The 14,469-nt window shown below is 41.0% G+C and overlaps 1 pseudogene; it reads left to right on the top strand.

Annotated features, from left to right (window-relative positions):
• Nucleotides 1–765: 765 nt before the first annotated feature.
• Nucleotides 766–13,274, top strand: LOC144505592 (protocadherin-10 pseudogene; annotated as a pseudogene).
• Nucleotides 13,275–14,469: the final 1,195 nt, after the last annotated feature.

The following is a 14,469-nucleotide window of genomic DNA, read 5'->3' as shown; positions in this document are numbered from 1 at the left end:
TAATAGTTACGATTTTTCTTCCCATATTGTACGTATCATCTGATTGTCTACCTCGAAGACCTTGATTTCCATTCTGTTGAAATACGCTGATTTCTGTTGAAAAATAGGTCATTAGCAATAGTCTGTCAGCTTTCCTATGCACATCACCGACAATATAATATGCTCAGCGGGCATTTTGCATAGAAAACAAGAATTCTAATATTCGGCATTTAAATAACATGGGCGGATGAGAGTGTCACACGTTCTGTCATATTTCACTGCTCGTAGTTCTGATGATTTGAACATTAAAGCATGAAATAATTTGTTGCTTTTTTAAACTGGAAGTAGAAGACAGAAACTTGATGCATGCTTTTACAGATACTGTATCGGTAGGTAATGCCAAATGTTCCGCGCTGCATTTTTCGCTGTTGCTGTCCGCCACCGAGTGCTGAAATGAGAGCGGAGAGCTTTCAGACCCTGAACACAAAGAAGCCACCTACACATACACACGCACTGCGCGCGGTGCTATCTAAAGTACAACATTGGAATTACAGATATCAGTACAGTTCTACTGTCCACGCTGAGCGCAGATGGAAACAAGGCTCCCTTAAAACGGGGCACTTCCCTTGGAAGAAATATTCTATTGAAACCATATAAGAGATCTGAAGATCGCAAGCAATAATGGACTCGTCACTGGAATAAGTTCTTCACCAATAAGTTCTGGCGGCGATTTTCCTTCAAAATCTGTTAATGGCAATCAGAAGACAGACCCCGATTGCCGTCGAAATGACGACTGGAAAGAAAGCGTGGACGCAAACAAGGCAAGTGTTATGCTTCATTGCGGTGTCCTGTTTTATGGATTTGATTTCAGGACAGATTCGCTATACAATTCCGGAAGAACTAAAGCACGGAGCTTTTGTTGCGAATGTTGCTGATGATTTGGGTTTAAACGTTAGTGAGCTAAGCGCCAGAAGACTGCGCATCGTTTCTGGTGCTTCGGCACAGTATTTGGAGGTAAATTTGGGCAATGGGATTTTGTTCGTGAATGAAAAAATAGATAGGGAACAGCTCTGTGGTCTGATTTTCACTTGCTTTCTGCATCTTGAAGTTGTTATCGAAAATCCTCTCGAACTATACCGTATTGAAGTAGAGATTCTGGATATAAATGATAACTCCCCAACTTTCTTGAGGAAGGATTTCCCTTTGGACATTATAGAATCGGCATTGCCAGGCATGCGTTTCCCTCTCGAGAGCGCTTACGACCCAGACGTGGGCACGAACTCAATTCACACCTACAGACTAAGTCCAAATGACCATTTCATCTTGGATGTGGAGACGCGAAGCGATCGGAGCAAATTTGCAGAGCTAGTGTTGGAGAAAATGTTAGACAGAGAGCAACAGCAGGTCCATCAGTTAGTTCTAACGGCCGTTGACGGTGGGATTCCACAGCGATCTGGTACTGCCCTGATCATTGTCACTGTCTTAGACGCCAATGACAACTTGCCTATCTTCGAACAGACAATTTACAAAGTTTCATTGAAAGAAAATGCGCCCAAAGGGACATTGGTATTAAAATTGAATGCCAGCGATTTAGATGAAGGCTCCAACAGTGAGATAGTATATTCTTTCAGTAGTCACACTCCGCCGAGAGTGCACGAACTGTTTAATGTGGACACCCATACAGGTGAGATTAGAGTTAAAAGCGTTATAGATCACGAAGAGTTGAATATGTTCGAAATATATATTCAAGCCAAAGACAAAGGTGGTCCATATGCAATACCCGTGCATTGCAAAGTTCTCGTGGACATTATTGACGTGAATGATAATGCGCCTGAAGTGATCCTGACTTCATTGTCAAGCCCAGTTATGGAAGACGCTATGATCGGTACAGTCATTGCTCTCATCAGTGTTTCAGACAAAGATTCTGAAAAGAATGGACATATCAACTGTGAGATCTCCCAGGGTGTCCCATTTAAGCTCCAGTCGTCATTTAAGAACCATTACACACTGGTGACCACGGACCTTCTGGACCGTGAAAGGGTATCAGAGTACAATATTACAATCAAAGCCATTGACTCGGGATATCCTTCTCTTTCCACCAACAAGTCTATATTTTTAAAGGTTTCAGATGTGAATGACAACGCTCCAAGGTTTTCGAAACCTTCCTACACAGTATACATCACAGAAAACAATGCGCCTGGTGCTACCGTTTGCTCCGTGACAGCATTAGACCCTGATTCTAATCAGAATGCCTATCTGTCCTATTCTATATTAGACAGTATGATCCACGGTCTACCTTCCAGATCCTATGTTTCTATCAATTCAGATAATGGCAAGGTTTACGCATTACGCTCTTTCGATTACGAACAACTAAAAGATTTTCAAATCCAAATCCAAGCTCAAGATGCTGGATTTCCACCACTCAGTGGCACTGCGAAAGTAAACGTGATAATCCTGGATCAGAACGACAACGTTCCCTTCATTGTGTCACCACGGCCAAATAACGGTTCAGCTGCACTTCAGAAGGTGCCGCAATCTGTGGATCCGGGGCAATTAGTGATCAAAGTCATTGCTACAGATGCGGACACTGGGCAGAATGCAAGGCTGTCCTATCAATTGCTGAAAGCAACAGATCCAACACTGTTCAACGTAGCTCTCTACACAGGAGAAATAAGGACAACCCGACGTTTCGGGGACCGAGATGTCCCTAAGCAAACTCTGGTCATCCTCGTGAAAGATAGCGGGCAAACTTCGCTTTCAGCCACAGTTACCATTGTATTTTTAATAATGGATAACATTACAGAAATCCTGCCTGAAATCAGCGATTTGTCTGAGAATCCAGAGCAAAATTCTGCCTTATTGTTTTACATAATTATCACATTGGGATCCATTTCATTTCTATTCATTGTGGCCATAATTATCGTTGTTACAATCAAATGCCGCCAGTACAGAAATAATGCCCAAGATTGCAATACTGCCGTCGGGAGCTGTTGTTGTATTCAAAATTTGAATTCTGCAGATATTCTGAAAACACCTAAAACAAGCCTCCAAGTGACGACCAGTCCGAAAGTGCCACCTGACTTTTTAGAGATAGGTGGAAGTGGGCCTGTCTCGCAGACCTATTACTACAAAGTATGTTTGACCCCTGAATCTGCCAAGAGTGATTTTACTTTCCTCAAACCGTACAGCCCAGCAAAAGCCAAAGACCTGACCAGTACTGCTGACCCCGGTGGGATGGAATGGAATGGGCATGCACCAAAAACTTTAAACAACGATCTATCGACGTCCAATGTCAATGCGCAAGTCATTAAATTTCGTGAATGGGATGGAAATGTACCCAGTCAGGTGAGACAGTTATTTGCCCAATCACCAAGATTGTTCAACTGCATTGATTTACTTTTTTTTCTGTTGTAGTTTTTCATTTGTGAATTAAGTCACCATCTTTTTTGTTTAGTTAATTATGAATGTCCAACGTGGCAACTGCACTTCATTTAAGAAAAAAAAAAGTTTAAAAAAAAACTTTATGGATTGTTTATGTCCAGCTAATTGAAAAATTAGCTTTAGGTATTATTTATGGTCTTGTCATTGGTCTGAAAATAGATTGTTTCAATTTCGTAACTTATTAACTTGTGGTGAATAATGCAACTGAGGAGAAAAAACTCTGAAAGTGGAAAAGCAACCAAGCACAAAACAGTTGCAATTAAAACATCTATAGAAATTATGTTACAATATAACAATTCTGCTAAATGCTGTTTATTATGCTAATACAAATGACAATGTTTTAAGCATATGCCATAGTTGGTATATTTGGGGTTTACATGCAGTAACATTGTTTTCATTAGTTGGTATTAAAGATTGGAGCAATTTTGATAATCACCTACTTTACATTGTTAATGAGTTCTATCAAATATTTGTGACATGGTAATCTGATGTGTTAGCAAAAAAATAGATTAATTACTTTTCCTCTGCTACCTATGTTGACAAAATGCATCCAAATATATTTTACAGTATGTTGTGTAAGTTAGTAAAGAACTGATCATAGGAAGTATTTAATTGATGCAATTTTAAATAAGGATAAAGTGCACTATGTATCTTCATGACAAATAGTCAAGCCTTAAGTGAATAAAGATCATCTGCGCCACCTAAATTTCAATCATATGGATCAAAATCATCTGATTGCCCTTATTTAATTAAATGTTGGCAATGTATGATTCATTAGCAGCTCTTCATTGCTATAACTAGTAAGGTTAAGAGCTGGCAGCCAACTCTATGTTAACCACTACATCCACAGGTGGTATACCATGCTTTGACTGAATTTGTGTTCTGAACCTCTCACAGTGATTCGATCCCTTGTGCAATTAAGCTGGAAAATCTTCTACACGGGCAGCACAACAGTTGCTAAAGCATAAATTCAGTCAAATTAAACACATTTATAGAAAACAACTCCTTAAGGATGTTAATTCCTTTACACTGAGTATGAAGCAAACTGAACAGCATCATTTGGAGGATTACTGACATACGCTTATGCAAGAGGTATAAAAACAGCTATGGGGTGCCCTCACAAGTCGTGATCCAGCAAATACACTACAATTGGAAGTCATTTTTTGAAAGGTCAAACCATTGTTAGAAGAGAACCATCGAACTTATTATCAAAGAGTCATAAAAAGTTTTACAGCACAGAAAGAGACCATTTGGTCCTTCGTGTCAGCTCAAGCCATCAGGCTTCCAGCTATTCTAATCCAATTTTCCAGCACATGGTCCGTCGTCTTCTTTGCTATGACATTTCAAGTACTCATCTAAATGCTTCTTCAATGTTGTTCCTACCTCTCACACCTTTTGAGGAAGTGAGCTCCAGATTCCCAACATTCTCTAGGTGAAAAATCTCCTGTCCCTTACCTTAGATCTATCTTAAATCTATGCCCCCTGGTTAATGACCCTTCTACCAAGGGGAAAAGGTAAATCTTTTCTATCCTATGTTCCTCATATTTTTGTACACCTCAATTAGATATCTCCTCTCATAGAAATCATAGAATTTCCATGATTTCTATCAGGAGACCCTTCTACCAAGGGGAAAAGGTAAATCTTTTCTATCCTATGTTCCTCATATTTTTGTACACCTCAATTAGATATCTCCTCTCATAGAAATCATAGAATTTCCATGATTTCTATCAGGAGACCCTTCTACCAAGGGGAAAAGGTAAATCTTTTCTATCCTATGTTCCTCATATTTTTGTACACCTCAATTAGATATCTCCTCTGCCTCCTATGCTCTAAGGAATGCAAGTTAAACGACTGCACCCTTACAGACTTGCTTTATAGCTGAAACATTTCAGCCCAGGCAACATCCTGGTGAATCTCCTCTGCTCCCTCTCTAGTCCAGTAACATTCCTATAGTGTGGCGACCTGAAATGCACACAATCCAAATGTGGCCTAAGAAGCGTTTTATACTGTTCTGTCATATAAAGGCAAGTATCACATATGCTTTCTTAACCACCTTATCTTGGTATCTTGCTGCCTTCAGAGATCTTTGGACTTACAACCCAGTGTCTCTCTGGTGCTCTGTGTTTATATTCTGCACAAGTTGGATAAAAAAAAGTGAAGTGATAGCTCGTGAGACTGGGTGAAAACAACAACACAGGTTTATTGATAAGCTCTTGACTCAACAAAGGCTTGACCTAGACTAGGCAAAAGACTGCGAGGCAGCTGAGGACATCACAAAATATACACATGACCAGACTTTTAAAGTCATAGCACAACATAGGGGTGGCATGGTGGCACCATGGTTAGCACTGCTGCCTCACAGCTCCAAGGACCCAGCTTGGGTCACCGTCAAGGACCCAGCTTGGGTCACCGTCTGTGTTCGATTCCCAGCTTGGGTCACCGTCCGTGTGGAGTCTGCATATTCTCCTGTGTCTGCGTGGGTTTCCTCCAGGTGCTCCGGTTTCCTCCCACAGTCCAAAGATGTGAGGGTTAGGTTGGTTGGCCATGTTAAATTGCCACTTAATGTCAGGGGGGCTAGCAGGGTAGGTATCTGGGGTTATGGGGTTCGGGGCTTGGTAGGATTGTGGTTGGTGCAGACTCGATGGGCTGAATGGCCTTCTTGTGCACTGTAGGGATTCTATATCAGCACAACAGCCCCAAATATATCACATCCCTCCCTATACTTCTGAGGTCCCATAACAACAAATAACCAGAGTACTTTACATAGTCATCAAAATGGATATACAAGGGAAGGTAATGCATCATTGTACAGTAATAATAGGTAATAGGAAAGACGATCTGGTGGCTGTCTATTCCACACTGTTTGCCTGTGCACTTCAGGGATTTGATTGTTCATAACCTTAGAATTAATCTTTGGTTCTTTGGAGGATATTTCTAACTTGCAAAGCAAACAGTCGCTTTTGCAGAAGGAAGACGAGTTGCAGCAAGGATTCTTCAGCAATGTTGGTTTCTGCTAATTGACCCAAAGTCACAGTATCCAATGGTATGGACACAGGTTCATCCAGAGGCAGTTCTGGCATGCGGGATACTGGTACATTGATGCATGTAGCTAACAACTGATCAGCATGTCATCTCCACACTACTTCATCTTCAGTTCGTACTCTATAGGAGATAGGGACAGTTTGAGCTAATATACTGCAGGGACCCACGTTTCGAGAATTTTGAGGGAACTGGGGACCTGCATCCCCAGATTGCTCTGTATGTTAATGTTCCTAATGTTTCTGCCATTTACAGTATAATTCACACCTTAATTTGATCCTCCAAAATATCTCACCTCGCATCTAGCTGGATTAAACTCCATCTGCCATTTCTGTGCCCAAGTCTCGAATCTATCTATATCCAGAAGGTAGACATTCTCTTTGTGACAGTTATTTAATGGATTGTCGTGCCTGCTCTGAGCGGAGCAGCCTTCTTAGCAGCAAGTTGCATTGAAAGAGAAATCTCCAAAGCGTAAAGCTGTTTGCAGACCCAAATTTCATCCTGTGAGCTATCTCCACTATTTAGCTTCATTGCTGAGTCCATAAAGCAGCTGGTCTCTGATTGTATCATCACCAAATTCACAATGCTGCACAAAGTGCTTTAGGGTAGCAAAAATTGTGCTATATTTTCTTCTTCCAGCTGGTTTCTCTTCTGGAATTTGAAACGCTCTGCAATGATTAATTATTTGGCTGAATAATGATCCTCCAGTATCATGCTTAATTCCTCATCTGTTTTGGTATCGTGTTTCTCAGGCTGGACCAGACTCCAGAGCAAATTTAAAAAATAACTGTTGAGGATGCAGAGAAAAGCACCTCAGGAATATTGTTTACTCGGATATGATAATGAAATCTTTACGCATAGGGCTTCAAATTTTTGGATTTTCCTCGAATTGTCCAATGGTGCCAAATGTTTCCACCATTTTACAGGGGAACTAAAACCTCCAGCAGCTTCCTGCAATCTCAAAGGCTAAGCTCATTTTGCAAATTGTAATGTGAGCCAACCTGTAACAGCTTTTCTGAGACTTATTGTGTTGCACAAAATTTCTCTCCTGGTTCACGGAAACTCAACACCTCAATCTAACGGAAGCTGGTGAGCTCTGCAGCATGAAATCCTTGGGGTGCCAGTTTTAATTTTCGGTCTGGACCTGCTTCTGTTTTTTGATCCAACGACCTGAGCAGTCAGATGCCAAGTGCAATCGGCTGACCTGATTCTGTCCCAATGTCAACAGTATCAAAGTTTCCAGTTGGTAAGTGCAGCTCTGATTCCTTTTCCTTCTCTTGGTCAGAAAGAATTTTATCCACTCCTCATCACCCGCATTCTTTCTTATATATTTCACGAGTTGGAGTTAAAAAAATGAAGTGATAGCACATGGGGTTGGGTGAAAGCAACAATGCAGGTTCATTGGTCGACTGTTGACTCTCCAAAGGTTTGGTCTGGACGAGGCAAAAGCCCATGAAGCAGCTCATGATATCATGAACTATGCACGCGACGATCTCTTTAAAGTGATAGCACATCATCACAACAGCCCCACATATATAACACTCAGTACCTTCTAGCATCCTACCATTCATTGTGTACTCCCTTGTCTTGTTAGTCCTCGTAAATTGCATCACCTCACATTTTCATGTTAACTTCATTTGTCACTGTTTTGCTCTTCTAACCAGCCATCGTTATCCTGCTGTAATCCAGGGTTTTATCCTCGCTTTTTACCACAATGCCAATTTTTGTGTCATCTGCACATTTACTCATCATAGCCACCATGTTCACATCTAGGTCATGAATGTACACTAAAATCAGCAAAGCATCCAGCACGGATCTCTGCAGGACATCACTGGACACAGGTTTCCGGTCACAAAACCAACCTTTAACCATCATCCTCTGCCTCCTGTCTCGAAGCCAATTTTGGACTCAATTTGCCAATTTGACCTGAACCCCATGGGTTCTTTCCTTCTTGATTAGTCTCCCATGTGGGACCTTGTCAAACGCCTTATTGAACTCCATGTCGATTTCATCAACTGTACTGCCCTCATCTACACAGCTAACAAGCTCCTTGAAAAATTGAATCAAATTTCTTAGACATGATCTCCCCCGACCAACCTCACAGACTATTCTTGGTTCATCTGTTCCTCCCGAAGTGGATATTATTTCTGTCCCTCAGAAATGTTTCCAATGGTTTCCCTACTACTGATTTTAGACTCACATGCCTGTTTTTTCCATATTTCCCTTCTTGAATAATGGTGCAACATCAGCCATCAGCTGTCCTCCAGCCCTCTGGCATGTCTCCTGTCTGTAGAGATGCCGGCGTTGGACTGGGATAAACACAGTAAGAAGTTTAACAACACCAGGTTAAAGTCCAACAGGTTTATTTGGTAGCAAAAAGCCTGGCTTTTGCTACCAAATAAACCTGTTGGACTTTAACCTGGTGTTGTTAAACTTCTTACTATGTCTCCTGTGGCCAGAGAGAGTTTGAAAGTTAGCCTTAGAGCCACTGCAATCTCCTCCCCTGCCTCACACAGCAGTTGAGAATAGATCTCATCTCGGTCTGAGGATTTATCCACTTTTAAGCCCGCTAAAGCTGCTGCCTCTCAATGTTAATTTGATCAATTTTACCACAGCCCCTCTCACTGCTTTCTGTACCTGTATTGTCCTTCCCCATAGTGAACACAGATGCAAAATGCTCATTTAATATCTCACCTATGTCTTTTAGCTACACACACAGATTATTACTTCGGTCATTAACGGGCGTACTCTTTTCCTGGTTACTCTTTTGTCCTGAATATAATTACAAAACACCTTGGGATTTTCCTTTATTTTTTCCTTTAATGCACCAACTTCACTCTCATAATTTCCTTTTTTAAGTATCCCAGCATTTTCCATGCTCTTCTAGTGCATCCACTCTTCTGAGCCCTAGTGTCTGCCAAAGGCCTACTACTTTTCCTCATTCATTCCCATATATTCCCTGACAGCCAGTGTTCTCTGCAATTTTTGTCCCACCTTTTACTTTTAGAGGAATATTTTGGCTTTGTACTCTTTCTCTATTTCCTGTTTGTTGCTCTGATGTGGATTTTCCTACAACTAGCTGTTCCCTGGGTTCAATTCCAGGTCTGGGTGACTGTCTTTCTGAAATCTATATGCATTCCCTGTGGCTGAATGGATTTTCTCCAGGTCCTGCGATTTCCTCCCACAGTTTAAAGATGTGCAGGTTAGGTGAATTGACCATGCAAAATTGTCCCTTAGTGTCCTAAGATGTCAAAGTTAGGTGGATTTGCCAAGGTAAATGTGCAGTGTTACAGGGTGGGGGTAAGATGCTCTGTAGGAGATTTGGTGCAGATTCGATGGGCCACAACTTTCTGCACTCTAGGAATGCCATGGGGATTTGTGATATATATAAATGAATTGGAAGAAGGTGTGACTGGTGTAATCAGCAAGTTTGCGGATGACACGAAGATGGCTGGAATTGCGGATAGCGAAGAGCATTGTCGGGCAATACAGCAGGATATAGATAGGCTGGAAAATTGGGCGGAGAGGTGGCAGATGGAGTTTAATCCGGATAAATGCAAAGTGATGCATTTTGGAAGAAATAATGTAGGGAGGAGTTATACAATAAATGGCAGAGTCATCAGGAGTATAGAAACACAGAGGGACCTAGGTGTGCAAGTCCACAAATCCTTGAAGGTGGCAACACAGGTGGAGAAGGTGGTGAAGAAGGCATATGGTATGCTTGCCTTTATAGGACGGGGTATAGAGTATAAAAGCTGGAGTCTGATGATGCAGCTGTATAGAACGCTGGTTAGGCCACATTTGGAGTACTGCGTCCAGTTCTGGTCGCCGCACTACCAGAAGGACGTGGAGGCATTGGAGAGAGTGCAGAGAAGGTTTACCAGGATGTTGCCTGGTATGGAGGGTCTTAGCTATGAGGAGAGATTGGGTAGACTGGGGTTGTTCTCCTTGGAAAGACGGAGAATGAGGGGAGATCTAATAGAGGTATACAAGATTATGAAGGGTATAGATAGGGTGAACAGTGGGAAGCTTTTTCCCAGGTCGGAGGTGACGATCACGAGGGGTCACGGGCTCAAGCTGAGAGGGGTGAAGTATAACTCAGACATCAGAGGGACGTTTTTTACACAGAGGGTGGTGGGGGCCTGGAATGTGCTGCCGGGTAGGGTGGTGGAGGCAGGCACGCTGACATCGTTTAAGACTTACCTGGATAGTCACATGAGCAGCCTGGGAATGGAGGGATACAAACGATTGGTCTAGTTGGACCAAGGAGCGGCACAGGCTTGGAGGGCCGAAGGGCCTGTTTCCTGTGCTGTGCTGTTCTTTGTTCTTTGTTCATGGTTTCCACTTGCCTGGCTACACCAGGTTTGGTACTTCAACTGTCTCTCAGGGTATGGCACAAGCTAAACAACTTGCTGAGTGTATTCGTTGAGTCTATTTGTCCAAGAGGTATCCTTTTGTCCAACTTCAATTAAACTGAACACTCACAAGTTGGCTCTGCCATTCAACTGGTCCATAAACCAAACTTTATTTCCCGTAATTCTTTTAAATCAGCAAAAGATAGAAAATGGGAAGCTGCGATAAAAGATAGTCAAGGAAGGGCCGGAGTGGCCGAAATTCACAAAGAGATTTCTCCACCACAGGGAAAATATAGCACTAAAGTTTTGCCCCTTCTGAAGGAAACCAGGAGTGTTAGATGTTACCATTGCTATAAACTGGTCTACACGAAAGCAGAATGCTACTTATTACAGGGAAAGCTTATTGGAGTTATCAATCTTGAAAAGGGAAAGACAAAATCAGAGAATGGAGAACAAGAACAGCGGGTAGGATTTATGCATAGAATGAGTGTGCCCCCAGTGGAGATGAACATGTGTGCACAAATCGTGCAGGGGAGAAGTGGCCAACAGGTGGCAGATGTTGTGTATGTCAGAAAGGCTTTTCAATGTGGACAGGATAGAATGGGAAAGGACATTAACATTCTGAGAGATACTGGGGCAAGTCAATTCCTTATGTTATGGGATAAGGGTATTTGTTTCCCGAAGGATGCTAAAATAATAAGTTCTGATCACAAGTATTCATGGGGAAATGAAGAAAATTCTTCCAGTCAAGATCAATTTAAGGAGCAGTTTCAAGATGGGACAAATATCTGCAGGATTGGTAGAAAAATTACCTATTGCATGAGCTCAATTTATTTTGGGCAATGATTTGGCAGGATCACAGGTAGTGGTGATGACCATGTCAAGATAAAGAAACAGACATGTTTACTTCAAACTGATTGATAAAGCTGCAACAAAATGATTCCAAATTACACCAAATGTATCAAACACTCTTCAATACTGGAAGCACCATGCATTCCTCAATGTTCTCATGTCAAGGATAGAGTTCTGATGAGAAAGTGGAGACCAACACACATGAGCACAAAAAACACGTGAGCAGAAGAACATCGGATTGTACTATCTCTTCAATATAAAAAATAGATTCTTAGTATAGCTCATGAGATACCATTGTGGGGATAAGCAAAACCAAAGCTAAAATACTAAAACATTTCTCCTGGCTTGGATTACACAGAGATGTGGTTAATTTCTGTAAAACTTGTCACACTTGCCCCAAACTCTGAAAACCCATGATGAAAGCATATGGTCAAAATGGGAAAAATAAATCCATTTTTATTTTTTGCAATCTTCAATGCACCAAATGGATCTACTAGATTTAATCTTTTTGAACTAGTCTATAGGCATATAATTAGAGGGCAACTCAAATTAACTCAGGAAAAACTGATAAATCACCAGTTAGAAGCTGCACTTGTAGACTATGTTTCAACTTTCAGAGTATGACTAAATGCGGTGTGTGAGCTGACAAATAAACACCGACTGCCCAGCAAGGAATGAAAACAATAGCTGATAGAAAAGCACAGATTAGAAGTTTTGTCGGAAGGGTGAAAGCAATTCCCTTCTTACCAGTATCAGAAGAACCACTGAAAGTCAGATTTAGGGGTCATATCAAGTTCAAAAAAAGCTCAGTGAATTATTTGATTTACCCACCAGCCAAATGAAAGCTGCAAAGAGTATATCACAACAACATGATTAAAAAGTATTGGGAGAGAGAAAATGAGGACAAAAGTGAGGTCTTAGTAGTTATAAAACAGGAAGAAGAAAATGAGGAGTTAAATACTGACAGTGACTTCCCTCAAATTCAGTTAGGTAATATGGAAGTCCTGGACAAGTAGATACCGAGTTAACTTATCTTTCATGCAAGAATTGGATGGAGCTGAAATAATTACTGCAGTAACACAAAGCTATTTATGGAGACAAATTAGGGAGAACGAAGAAAACTGCATGATGGAAATGTCGGAGATGTTATTCCAATCAAACAACATCCATAACAGTTTAATCCAGCTAAAGTAGCACACATACAGAAGGAGATTGAAAGAAACAACAGCAAGTTGAAAACCATTTCTGCTGCAAAACATAACCACAGGAATAAATGATCAGTTCAGTATATCAGCTCATAGAGAAAAGTAAATCACTGAAGCAAACCAAGAAGAGTTTAAGTCAAAGTTTGATAAAGCTCAGAATGAGATAGAACATTTACTGATGGAATTTAACAGTTACATTTTTCCAAGAAGAGCGACAGGCCAAAGTGCCATTTCATCAGTCTGAAATCTATAAATTCCAAGTAAATGAGTCATTGTCTTCAGACATGCAATCTTGGGATTCCACGGCTGGAGAGATTCAGGCTGTGGAACAAGCAAAACCTTTGATGTCCAAGAAGCTTTGACAACTGAAGTTGCACTACGAGTTGGAGAGCCACGAAAATGATTCACAATAGTGGAGCTTGAACAAGAAATAACACTGTACTGGCAAGGGACTGCATTCTTCAATGAAAAGCTCAAAAGTTTAGGGATGAGAAATCCTTCCTTCAGGAGGAACTTGAAATTGTTCAAGAAACGTCAGGGAAAGTCAAAACGAGTAAGAGTACCTGGAGGCAGAATTACTAATAACTGCTGACAAGATTGATCTGTTAACAGAAGCATTGAAGACACTTTGTGTCAAAAATAATTCACTTGACAGCGAACTAGGTGGCCTCAGAGACAAAAGAAATTGATAGCACATGCTCTCTCAAGAGTAGAGAGTAGAGAATGTATGTAACTTTATTGGAGTTTATTGTGCTGTTGAAGCCTACTAAGCATTTTACACAGATTCTCGTATAAAGTCGAAATTTCAACATTAAGACACTTCATTTTCTTTTAGAGAGGGTGTGTTTGAAATGGTAGGATGCTTTAAAATGGATCTTGTTGACACAAGCAAAATCAAACTGCCATGCATTTTGTAAATCATGTCTGGACAGCACCTAAGAGAGAGTAAAGAATAAGGAACAGGGTGTACTTTGCAATTGATACATTTAGTAGTCAGAGTGCTGTCAGCCATGAAGTATTTTAGACAGATAATGTGTTGAAGAAGCAGCAGTAAGAAAGAAAGAGGCAGCCATCTTCAGAAAACAAAAGATGACGTGCTAAAAGCAAGCTAGTTGGTGCAAAAGATCAAATTCTCAGCTGAACCGAAGGCCCTTCTCAAATACTGATCACTCAAGCTCTACAGTATGGTAATCACTGGCTGGATTTGACCAATTAGTTCTTCGTTGTTGTTTGGGAGGCATGGGTCTTAGCAGAGTTTAGGCACAGGGGAAACAAATGCTTTCATGTTTTGAGGAATAAAGTACTTAATGTTTTTTTGCCAAAATATAAGATAGTTCTTTGCCATGTTTTTAATCGTCATTTCTCTACATAGTAGATACTTGTACTTATTTGTTGACTGTAAGAATGGTCTAAGTTCTCACTGTTTCCGCAACATTTCTTGCGCAAATCCAAAAGAAAAGCAAACATCATACAAAACCAGTGTTTCAGGTTGGAACACTCTCAGACAAAACATCAGTGGAGTTTCATAACAATGCATCAGGGAAGGGGACAGTTACCCTAATACATTATTCCAGGAAGCTGCGACACCCATTTGGCAA

Source organism: Mustelus asterias, chromosome 16, assembly GCF_964213995.1.
Source record: "Mustelus asterias chromosome 16, sMusAst1.hap1.1, whole genome shotgun sequence".
Classification (NCBI taxonomy): domain Eukaryota; kingdom Metazoa; phylum Chordata; class Chondrichthyes; order Carcharhiniformes; family Triakidae; genus Mustelus; species Mustelus asterias.
Note: the sequence above shows the minus strand (reverse complement) of the source record. Positions and strands in the feature narration are given on the sequence as shown.